At 44.6% G+C, this 12,077-nt stretch overlaps 1 protein-coding gene across 6 annotated transcripts in view; it reads left to right on the forward strand.

The window, feature by feature from the left end:
* The window catches only part of CASZ1 (castor zinc finger 1), a 309,366-nt gene that overhangs the window by 47,669 nt on the left and 249,620 nt on the right, over positions 1–12,077 (forward strand). The window contains exon 1 of one of the 6 annotated variants that reach the window (XM_088671541.1): positions 4,115–5,246. The exons of the other annotated variants lie outside the window; for them this stretch is intronic. The gene's annotated coding sequence lies outside the window, so the exon portion shown is untranslated. Of the gene's footprint in view, positions 1–4,114; positions 5,247–12,077 lie in introns of those variants that run through there. 6 annotated transcript variants of the gene reach the window in all.

The following is a 12,077-nucleotide window of genomic DNA, read 5'->3' on the forward strand; positions in this document are numbered from 1 at the left end:
CTGCTTTGAGAAGGTGGACCCAGGGCAAGGCAAAAGGGCACTTACGATGCCAGTTGTTTATTAACAACTTCACTAGTTTCCAGTCTGTTTCTGAGCACAGCTCAATAGTCCTATTATTATTATTATTATTATTATTATTATTATTATTATTATTATTATTACTATACCACCCTATACCCAGAGGTCTTAGGGCGGTTCACAGAATAACCTTCTTTTAACCTTCTGACAAGGGACCCAGGTGGCGCTGTGGGTTAAACCACTGAGCCTAGGGATTGCTGATCAGAAGGTCAGCGGTTCGAATCCCTGTGACGGGGTGAGCTCCCGTTGCTCGGTCCCAGCTCCTGCCAACCCAGCAGTTTGAAAGCATGTCAAAATGCAAGTAGATAAATAGGAACCGCTACAGTGGGAAGATAAACAGCATTTCTGTGTGCTGCTCTGGTTCGCCAGAAGTGGCTTTGTCATGCTGGCTACATGATCTGGAAGCTATACGCCGGCTCCCTCGGCCAATAATGCGAGATGAGCGTGCAACCCCAGAGTCGGTCACGACTGGACCTAATGGTCAGGGATCCCTTTACCTTTAACCTTCTGACACCACTGGAGTTTGGCTACCATCAGCCCTGACCATTGGACATGCTTGCTAGGGTGGATGGGCACCATATTAGCTACGCCTGCCCTTGACAGATATTCTGGCAAAGGCTTAAAAAAAAATCTACCCAGGACTCTAAATCACTTTTTTGCTTGTACTGGGGAAAACATTTTGCTGCCTTCTTTCATCTTCAGCCTCCTGTTGCTGGTTTGTTTGTTTTTAGTGACTTTGATATTTTTATTGTTTCGCAAATTTATATGCCGCTGAGCATAAAAATGCCAAAAGGTGGTGCACGGCATAAAAGAATATAGTATGACATAAAAACAGTTTAAAAATCAGTGTAAAATTAAGCCATACTGTTGTATGTTTACTGTGAGATGCAATTAAATTCCATGTGCATAAATAAACTAGGAGGCCTGGGGTTTTATACAGTGCAGACTTGTTGAAAGTAATGGCCATTACTAATGCAGGGCTGTTACTTTCAATGGGACTGTGCTGAGTAGAACTCAGTTGGCTACAACCCCTGACCTTGCTTTGCCCTGCTCTCATCAGTATCTGGCTTGGATGCAGATCATCACGTTTCTGGCATAGCCTTTCCCAGCCTGGTGCCTTCCAGGTGTTGCTGGACCAGATGTTGCTGGATCAGGTGGCAAATGTGCAGCTGATGGGACTGGGCATCCAGCAACATCTTGCAGGCTCCATGTTGGGGGCGGCAAGTGTGGCTGGTTCCAACCACAGGCCAGTCCAAGACACTTGGGTTGATGTGTTCTTACTTGTTTATACTGTATATCTTGATTTAAGAGTTTACATTCTTAAATGCATTCATCTGTTTAACCATCATACTTTAGAGGGACTTTCTTTAAGCAGCATTGGGGGGGAATTATCCCCATGTCAGGCAAGCTAGAGACTTTGGAACGATCTCCCTTTCTTCACTGCAATGCATGGCTTGACTCGCTTGCTTTGAGACATCTGTGTTTTGTTTTGCTGCGCCTGTTGTTGGATTTTTTCAAATACCTCTGGCGTGCAGAGAAGGAACATTTTCAGTTTACTCCTGTTCTCTCCATTTGTGGCAAATGGCAATCTGGGTGATGTGGACTGCTGCCATTCTGAATTCATTCTTTTTTAAAATAAAATAAAATAAAACACCCCAAGTTTCTAGACCTTATGGATGCAAAGAGCTTTGAAACAGCATGGCCAGCATCTGCTATCCCAGTGTTTCCCAACCTTGTGCCTCCAGCTGTTTTCGGACTACAATTCCCATCATTCCTGACAAATGGTCTTGCTAGCTAGGGATGATGGGAGTTGTAGTCCCAAAACATCTGGAGGCACAAGGTTGGGAAACACTGTGCTATCCCACAGTGAGCTGCGTGACTTACCCAAGCTCCTTGCCTTTTCTCACGAAATTAGTAGCAGAATAATATATTTGCTTTACATCATTCATGCAAGTTTAGTTAATTTGTATAATTTATGCAGGGCACAGAATGCACACAGTCCTGGTTATCTTTTGCTTAATAAGTGAAAAAACTTGGCTTTGGACTTTCCTCCTTCAGCTTCACACTACTATGATGATGAACATTATATGCCCACATACACAGAGATATTAAAAAACAACACCTGTCTTTTGTTGCCATTGGCTCCTAAAAATCTGTGCATCTTGTGGTCATTGGCATCTGTGTTGCTGCAGAGGTCAAGGATCTGGTTTCTCCTCCCTAACTGGCTCCTATAAATTTTTGCTGGCTCCTAACTTTTTGCATGCATATATATATATAAAATCTCTCCCAGGGAGTGGAGCTGGCACAGCTGCCAGTTGATTTGAATATTTACCAATACTACTTACTCCCTGTCTCTCACTGTGTCTCTCCCCCCCCTTTCTCTTAATTGTGTATATATTTGCTCTGCATGTATCCCATAAAATACCTGCTGTTTTGGGCGTACCCCATTTTGCAGGGTACATGAGATCATGCTGTAAAAATGCAATGAAAAACACTTTCGTGCCACAACACATCAAATGGGATTTTGTTGTAGGATGAAGATAGATAGATATATTTTTCTCACCCCATTTGCTGAGCACAACAGTTTTCTCTCTCTGCGTGTGCTTGGAAAATCATTAAACATTTATTTTATTTTTGTTTTGAAGTTGGGGGCGGGACCCTGTCCTTTTGCAATAGGGCTGTTTAATTTTTGTCGTTATCCTGCTACGGTATGTCATTATCCTGCTATGGAGTTGGGCAGCACAACAGCCTTATAAATAGGATGGTGATTCTGAAAGAACCAAATCCCGTGAAGCCTTCTCTTTCTGCTGTCTGAGTGAGGCTGCAGTCCTGTGCCCACTTACCTAGGAGAAAGTCCCATTGAACTCAATGGCTCAGTAACACTTATAGAACTGCACTGTGAGCAAGTGGTTATTGAAACTCCTGGAATGTAAGAGGAAAGGAAGAGCCCTACTGAATCCAACTAAAGATCCATTTAGCTCATTCTTCCGCTTCCTAATGTGGTTGACCGAATTCTTATGGAAAGCCTTTAAAGAAGCACAGGAACACCTGAGCTGCCCTTTTCGGAATCTGTCCATTGATCCACTCAGTGTTGTCTGCACTGACTGGCAGCAGCTCCCCAAGGTTTCAGATGGAGAGACCAAACTCAACTATGGCCCTTCCTCCAAAGTAAAATAAGACTGGGGCCCTCATGGTGCTATAAATAGGTGATTTCATAGAATCATGGAGTTGGAAGGGATCCTGAGGATCATCTAGTCCAACCCCCTGCAATGCAGAAATATGCAGCTGTCCCATATGTGGATTGAACCTGTGACCTTGGCACCATGCTCTAACCAACTGAGCTATATACCGTAAGAATAACTCCCATATGCTGATCTGAGCCATCAGCAGCTGCCCTCTAGGGTTTCAGGCATGGCCCTCTACCAGCCTTATCTGGAGATGCTGGGGATTGAACCAGGACCCTTTTTTCTGATAATCAGGTGCTCTACTACTGAGTATGGCTCTTCCACAAGCAGGGATTTGACCCAGTAGCCCTTCTGTTCTGTTTATTCTCCAGTGACTATTGGTGTTCAGCGGTGAAGTTGTGCCTTCAAATATGCAGGTTCTCTTTATCTGCCATAACCAATATCAGCCAACTTCTTTGTCTTCTTTGTAATTGGCTAGGGATGCAGGTGGTGCTGTGGTCTAAACGACTGAGCCTCTTGGGCTTACTGATTGGAAGGTTGGTGGTTTGAATCTGTGCAACGGGGTGAGCTCCCGTTGCTACATCCCAGCTTCTGCCAACCTAGCAGTTCGAAAGCACACCAGTGCAAGTAGATAAATAGGTAGCGCTGTGGCAGGAAGGTAAAAGGCACTCATCACTGTGTCCTGTTGTGCCAGAAATGGTTTAGTCATGCTGGCTACATGACCCGGAAAGCAGTCTGTGGACAAACGCCGGCTCCCTTGGCCTGAAAAGCGAGATGAGCCCCTCACCCCATAATCACCTTTGACTGGACTAAACTGTCCAGGGATCATTTACCTTTTTTTTTTACCTTACTTGCCTAATCACCTTTTAAAACTGTCTAAGCCAGTGGCCATCACTGCACCTTGTGACAGTGAGTTCCATAGGTTAACTATGCATCCCACAAAGAAGCCCTTTTCTTTTGCCTCCGCTCCCCACTGGTTTCACTAAAAGACCCTGAGTTCTACGACAAGAGGATAGCTCTCTACATACTTCCCCTTCACCACATCCTTGATCCTGTCCACTGCTGCTCTTAATCTTCTTCCGTCCCTACGTGAAAAAATGGACCTATTTTCCTGGCTTGGTGTTTGGCAGCTTGCTATGCCAGCCCTTTACCCAGAACCACAAAGGGCAGAATCTTTATTTGCTTTTAGAGGAAGGGTTGGCCACCCACTTTGCATACAGAAGGTCCCAGGTTCAATCTCTAGCTTCCCCAGGTTGGGCTGGTGAGTAGACTCATAATTGAAAACCTGGAAAGCAGCTGTCAGTTTATCAAAGTAGACAAAACTGATCTGGGAAGACCCAACGGCCTGATTCAGTTCAAGGTAGGTTTCTACATTCCTAAGGAGAACCAGGAGCATTGCTTGTTTCCAGATGTGTAGGAAGGATTTCGGCAGAGTTGCCCAACGGGCTCCAGCTTCACCACCCTCCCCTTTGATCACTTATTACTTTTCTATTTCTCCCTTTTTTGTTGCTGTAATCATTGCAAAATCTCCTGGCTTTTTGGGAAAGCTCCAGGACTCCAGGGCCCATATTGCATCGTACCCAGCTTTGGAAAAATGGGTCACAAAGCTTGGTTTGAGAAAGGAGGGAAGAGATAGGCATCTTGCTGCAACTTGATCTTTATTGGGAGATAAACGGAAGGATTGCAAGCCTGCTGTGGCGCAGAATATTCCTTTTGGGGTGCGGGTGGTGGAATCAAGAAAGCAAAGTTCTTCCACATCTCTTAGTCTGGCTCTTCCTCTCTTAGCCTAGTTGGTGTGGATTGCTTGCTCCAGTGTGATAGCATACCAACAACAATCTCTCTTAAATGCATGCTTTCTTCTTCCAGAGATAAGAGTTATGATGACAGTAGGAGATAGGTCTTAGGGCAGGAAATAGCGTTAAAGACTTCTCTGGAGCTGCCAGCTACCTCCCAGGGGAACAAGAGGAGCAGCAAGCTCATCAGGTAGGATTGCTTTGGGGGGGGGGCTGTTCCTCCCACCTATGTCGGAACTGCTTCTCCGGGTCTTCATTTTCACTGGGGCTTGCCAAGGGCAGAGCTGCAGATCCTGGTTTCTCTGCCAGACAGTAGCTGTTGGTTAAGATTTAAGAAGAAAAGGAAAGCAACTTCATTTTCCTAGTCTGCTTTGGGCCTCAACACATCTGGGTTTCTGGGGAACGGATGAGGAAAGGACCATAGCTCAGTGATAATCATAGGAGTCAACTTCTAGCCCCCCAATGAAATATTTGAGGGGGCCGGGGACCCCTGAGGTCGATGAGCATTGCCATTCAAATGGTGTGCATGCACAGCATCATGTGATCAGTTATGCAGGGTACTCCCCCCCCCATTTTATTCAAGTTGGCTCCCCTGGTGACAAGAGAACAGAGCCACAGTAAGTCAGAAAGGACAATACCAGGCTTAGATCAGTCTTGTATTTAAGTGCTAGCTTGGTAGACACTGATGACAAGGAAAGTCTTAGTATCTCCTCCATCTGCCCTAGCCAGGGTGGTAAACATTTCTGCAGACAATTAAGTTTTCTTTTGGTTGCCTTTCCAAGACTGAGCTGGATGGGTGACTGATCTGATCTGGTGTTAGGCAGCTCCTTTTCTATCTATTTGCCCCAGCACCACTCACTTTGGGAGGTAAGCACCATTCTCCTCTGGGATTAAGAGTTTCCCTTTGAATTCCACCATGGTCTTATTTGAAGGATTCTTGCTGTTTTTTTCTAGGTGGGGTTAGAGAGCAAAACAGCCAACAGGGAATTTAAGCTGTGGAATGATTGTGGTGAGATCACATTAGCCTGCCTGCCTTTCTTAAGTCCCATTCATCTTTTTGGAGAGCCTTTCTGACCTATGTTGTTTTGTGAGAGATCGTAGAATTGTACACATCAATCAATGAGGACACTAAATAGTTTCTCTGTCAAACAGCCATCACTGTAGTGGCTACAGGGCTGATCTTAGGCCAGGAAGACCAGAGTTCAAATTCCTTTTGAGCCACAGCACTTACTGAGGCACAGTCTCTCAGCATAACCCACTTTGCAGGGTTCTTGTGAGGATAAAGAGAGAACAGTATGTGCACTGCTTTGAATAAATAAAAATATAATAACAGTAACACGTGTGATGGCCAGTGTTTTTCATTCCATGAAAGCTGCTAGCCACCAAAGGTAATTTGCCCACAAAGAACTGTGGTAATCATTTGTGAGATGTGGATGGCATAGAATCCTAGCACTGGAAGCGGCCTCAAAGATCTGATAGCCCACCCTTTCCAGTGCCAATAAGTCTGCTTCTCTAACATGCTATTTATTTATTAATCATTTTAAGGCATTTACAAATTTATATACCACTCATTCATTAGCATGTCTAAGCGGTGTATATGAAAATGTTCTATACAGTAGGGCTGCCATACGTCTAGATTTTCCCAGACATTACCAGGATTTCAAAGGCGGAATTGATGTCCAGGGGGAATTTCCAAAAGGTGATGCAAGTCAATTGAAAAATCTCATTTCGTAGAAAGCTCAGCAGCTTTGGGAGTCTTCGTAAAAAGCTCAGCAACCAATATGGCAACCCTACCATACAGATAATTAGAACAATGAAATGTCATCATGGAATCTGAACGCTGCCTTAAAATGCCTGCTGAAATGAGATAATATTTTGCCATGCACTTGAAGTTCAGCAAGTAAGGTGCCTGTTTAATCTCAGTTAGGAGGGAGTTCCACAGGTTTTGGCCCAGTACACTGAATGAAAGTCTTCTGATGGTTACGAGCCATGCATCTGAGCCATAGGGGACCACCAATAAAGACTCATCTGAATATCTCAGTGATAGAGCTGGGATACGAGGGATAAGGTGATCTTTAAGACATCTTGGACTCAAGTTGTTAAAAACCTTGTAAATAACTACAAGAACCTTGAAACTGACCTGGTAACGTGGTTGCCATGTAGCCTCTACTTAACAATCTCTTAACAGAGAGAGCCTATCACCTTCTGAGGCAACCCGTATTACTGCCAAACCAGCTGGACATTCTTCCAAACCTGCTGTCTTGTAAACTGAACACATTGTTCTGGGTTCTACTCTTTGGAGCAACAACTTTGCTCCATCGTCTATGTGACAACATTCAAAGATTTGAAGGTGGCACTCTTGTTGCCTCTCAGTTATCTTCTCTAGGCTAAACGCACTCACCTCCATCAATCTTTCCTTACCATCCCCAGCAGTGCCTTTTTCCTTAAAAAATGTTTAGGGGTACTCTCGTTTTCCTACTCATATTGAAATACTGCCCCTCAATGAGGCCAAACTTAGATTCACAAAATGTTTAGGGGTATGTGTACCTCTGCCTCCCTCCAGAAAAAAAAAAGCACTGGTCTCCAGGCACCTCTTACCCCATCCATGTTGCCCTCCTGTGCATGAATCCTAGGTCGTCAATATCGTTTTTAAACTGTGGTATGTAGCCCTGCTAGATCAGGTCAAAACATAGCTGCCAAGTTATCCCTTTTTTTAAGGGAAATTCCATTATGCTGAATAGGCTTCCTCGCGAGAAAAGGGAAAATTTGGCAGCTATGGGTCAAAAGCCCCCCCCCCCCAAGCCAGCATCCCATTATCACAGTGTTTGTTTATGTGAGTGTACGTGTCTGCTTTTAAAATGGTAGAAAGAAAATGATCTGTGCTGTAGGAAGAATTTTGTCTGGAAGACTTGATGCAGGGGTGCTCCTTGTTGTTGGCACCGCCTTTTGTCTCGAGTGACAGTGGAGTGTGCCTCTGGGGATGAAGTCAGAGACTGCTGCATTAGCAGCACCAAAGTGACCTTCCCAGGGTGCAAGCCTGGGCAGTGTGTATGGAGGTCCTGGGCTGCCCAGATGACAAGATATTACTGATCTGGTCCAAAGGAAAGCAGAGCAATATGTTTGGCACCAGCTAGGCTGCGGGAGTTCCTGTAAGGAAGCATACAAGGTGTCATCCAATTGTCTTAGGGACTCCACTCCAGATTTGTGTAAGGCAGGCATCCCCAAACTTCGGCCCTCTAGATGTTTTGGACTACAATTCCCATCATCCCTGACCACTGGTCCTCTTAGCTAGGGATCATGGGAGTTGTAGGCCAAAACATCTGGAGGGCCGCAGTTTGGGGATGCCTGGTGTAAGGTTTACTCCTTAGCCTTTTCTTCTCCTGGAGGTATCCCACAAGGATCAGAGTTTCCCTTTTCTGTCTGAAAGCTATGTTGCCTAAAAATGCTTATCTAAATCACCCTTTCCCAACCTGTTGCCCTCTGGATATTTTAGACTACAACTCTCATCTTCCTTAACCATTTGCCATGTTGACTGAAGCTGACAGGAATTCTAGTACCCCAAACATCCATGATTGGGAATGTTCATACATACAAACAAATAAACAAGACAGTACTTTGTTTTGGAGTAGTATGGAGGCATTGGTTCCCATGAACTTTGCCTTTTTATCGTCTTATCTGTGAGGTATTTCCATCGTTTGGTATTTCGTCAGAGCCAAACTGGTGTGCCAGCATTTACACCTTCAAAACATGAAGCTATTTGGAAAGTTTCTGGACACATGTTTCATCATTTTTTGAAGTTGTGTTTTTTTTTAATTAATTGTTGCAAACAGTTTTTGCAAATGCTCTGCTCTGTGTAGATGGACATGGGCTGCCATGCTGGAACCGAAATGACTCTTTTTTAAAAAAAGTTTAGAAGAGCGTGGTGAACAGCAAATGTTGACAGATGTGGGGGACCTTTGGGTCTCCAGATGCTGCTGAACTACAACTCTCATCATTCCTTTGTCATCTCAAGAGGATGACAAGCCACCCCCACCCCCAAATAAACCATACAATGGCTCTCTCCATCTCATTTTGCCTGTAAGCGTCTCAGAGCCATTTAAGAGGTTGTCTTTGAAGACCGTATGCCCTGCTGGATCAGATAAGGACCTGTCTCAAGTTTTCTCCCATTGTGGTTCCCTTCACATGTTCTTAGGCTCTCAACTCCACAGCCAGCAAGGCCGTCCATCAGGGTTGATGGGAGCTGGAGTCCCAACATCTAGAGGACATCAGGTTGGGGAAGGCTGGTCTATCAATTCCAAGCCTCCAAAAAGCTTACCACCAAGGTGGAGAAACAGCTGGACCTGGGAATGTTGGGGGGAAAGGGTTGTAGCCTGGAAGGGCAGAGGCCAAGTTTAGGAGGCTAAACCAGGATTCACTGCCATTGAACAAACCATAGCATCCCAGAGCCTTCAAGGCTGTTTTGCTTTTTTTGCCCACACAGTGCCCTAGCCCACTCCTCTTGCAGTCCCAGGAGAAGCCAATGGCCACCCTAGAGGGTTATTCCAGAGCCTAAGAACACTTTAATGCCTTGAAATATGGCCCCTAAACCACAGTTTCAGTTGCTCGCCACTTGGGGCAGTCTCGTAGAGTTGAGACTTCCTGTTCTTCTCCTGGCGCTTCCTGACACTTTACAAGTAGAGTGCGACGGTAATAGACCTTTTCCTTTGCCGAGGTAGCTTTCATTTGCTAAAAGCCATTAAGGAACCTCTCCTCACACTTTATTTATTTATTTATTTATTTGCAAAAAGCCATAATTGTCCGTGCACGTATTGGTAGCCAGGCCCACCAAGCAACCACATTCTTAAATCTTTTTATTTTATTTTTTAAAAGAGAGTTGAGTGAGTTCTGTATCAAGGGTGTTACTAGGAGCATAAAAGTTTCGGGCACAGGTCCCATAGCACAAATTAGCATATGCTAAGGCAGGCATCCCCAAACTTCAGCCCTCCAGATGTTTTGGACTACAATTCCCATCATCCCTGACCACTGGTCCTGTTAGCTAGGGATCATGGGAGTTGTAGGCCAAAACATCTGGAGGGCCACAGTTTGGGGATGTCTGTGCTAAGGCATAGGCAAAGATTCAGGCTTTCAAGGGAGGAAATACCAGCGTTGGTTCTTGTTCTCAGGGCTTAATTCTCCTCTGAGCAGAAAAGGGGGGGAAAGGTGGTGCTTTGCAATAAAAAATATGTACGGGTTGAATCTGAGTAGGCCCATTTAAATTAATGGACCTCAGTTGGTCATGGCCATTAACGTCAGCTGGTCTACTCTGAGTAGGACTGGTGATGGGGGGGGGGGTAATGTAGGGGCCTTGCACAAAAGACCCAGGATTGAGGCCTCTTGGGCCACCCCTAACAACACCCTGAGGTGAATACTGTATTGGCCTTTTCAAAACAAACAAACATTTCCACAGTTTGGGGTCAGATTATCAAATTGATAATGTAATAATGATAATAATAATAATAATAATAATAATTTAAAAATCACACACAAACCCTTCTGAAAAGCGCCTCCCCACCCCCCCACCCCAGCAGTGAAGAAAATTCCATAGACAACAGCAGGCATTGTCCTTGTTTGATGTCTTGTTTAGATTCGGGGGTTGTGTGAGTTATTACAAGTTCTCCTGCCGATCTCCCTTCTGAATATTGCCAAGGTGATTTCATGCCAACCTAACAAATAACTGAACAACAGCTCTGGCTCTGCTCAGCCAACAGGATTGGCTTTCTTTTCATTATCCCCACCCCAAGTTTATTTCTTTAATTCTGCTTTGGGTAGGTCCCGTTTATCTTCCTAGAAGAGAGTCAGTTTCACCCAGGACAGCACAGGGGGTGTAGTAAATCCTACTCCTTCACCAAGTTTCCTTCTCTCCATTGTCTTGAGAAAGACAGAGCCAACCCAAAGTAAACCCATTCTTAAGAGTTTGTGACATTATTTCCCCTTCCCTATTGCTTGACTAATCTAACAAAGGTGATCAGACAGCCCTTTGTCCTCTCTTTTAAATACTGCATCTATTGCAAATGATTTGCAGGATTTGCCCATTATAAGGTTCCAGTCACATATGTAAATCAGGCGGCATACTAGCAGCAAGGGGTGGGCAGTTTTATTTGTGTGAGCAGCTCCCTGCAGGTATTCTGTCCCATCTGCCTGAAACTGCAAATCAGATGTTGGAGAGAGAGAGAAAAGGAGGAAATAGCATTGTAAAGATGGTAAGGATTATGTGGTCATACTTCCTGCATGTGTGGATTTGGCCCAAACGTTCCATGAAAGCGATTCTGCGCCTTGTCTTACATTGAACATTGTCGATGCAATTTAGTTGGACTTGATAGAATAGTGTTTGATAGAATAGTGTTTGCAAAAAAATACTGCTCCCCCCCCCCGATTAATAAATTTGGGGTAAAAGCGTGTGATCTCTGTGTGTCTCCCTCTCTGTGTGTTTAATACACACACATTTGCATTCCTGGAAAGCGAAGTCCGTTGACTGCCCTTGGTTCATTCTGAGCTCTCAAATACTGTGTCTCCTGGACAAACAGTCCCGTTGGATGATATGACATTTCCAGAGAATGTTAAAATCCCAAAGGAAACTGACTTCCCCCAAGTTAACACATTAGGCTAATGTTTGGAGCCTGGCGCCAGCCCATTACAGCCAGGAAATTCAGTTTACTTTTTTTTTTTTTAACTACTGCCTTGCTGCTGGTAGAAGCCTAGGGTTAGTTGTGTAGGACCTCAACATCTCATAGGAACCTGGGAAGGTGCCTTTTCTGAATCAGATCTCTTGGTCCATGTAGTGCAATGATGATTCTTGATTTGTCTGTATAAGGCAGCTTCCTGTAGGAAGGTCTCAGATTCCATTCTTGGCATCTGCAGTATAAAACCAAAAAAGATCCAAGAATTGGATGATATCAAATACCTTGATTGATTTCCTGGAGAGCCAATGAACATCAGAATAGGCCAGCCTTCTACATCCGGGTGCCTTTATACATTAGATCAG

This window comes from Zootoca vivipara, chromosome 6, assembly GCF_965207765.1.
Source record: "Zootoca vivipara chromosome 6, rZooViv2.hap1.1, whole genome shotgun sequence".
In the NCBI taxonomy this organism is placed as follows: Eukaryota; Metazoa; Chordata; class Lepidosauria; order Squamata; family Lacertidae; genus Zootoca; species Zootoca vivipara.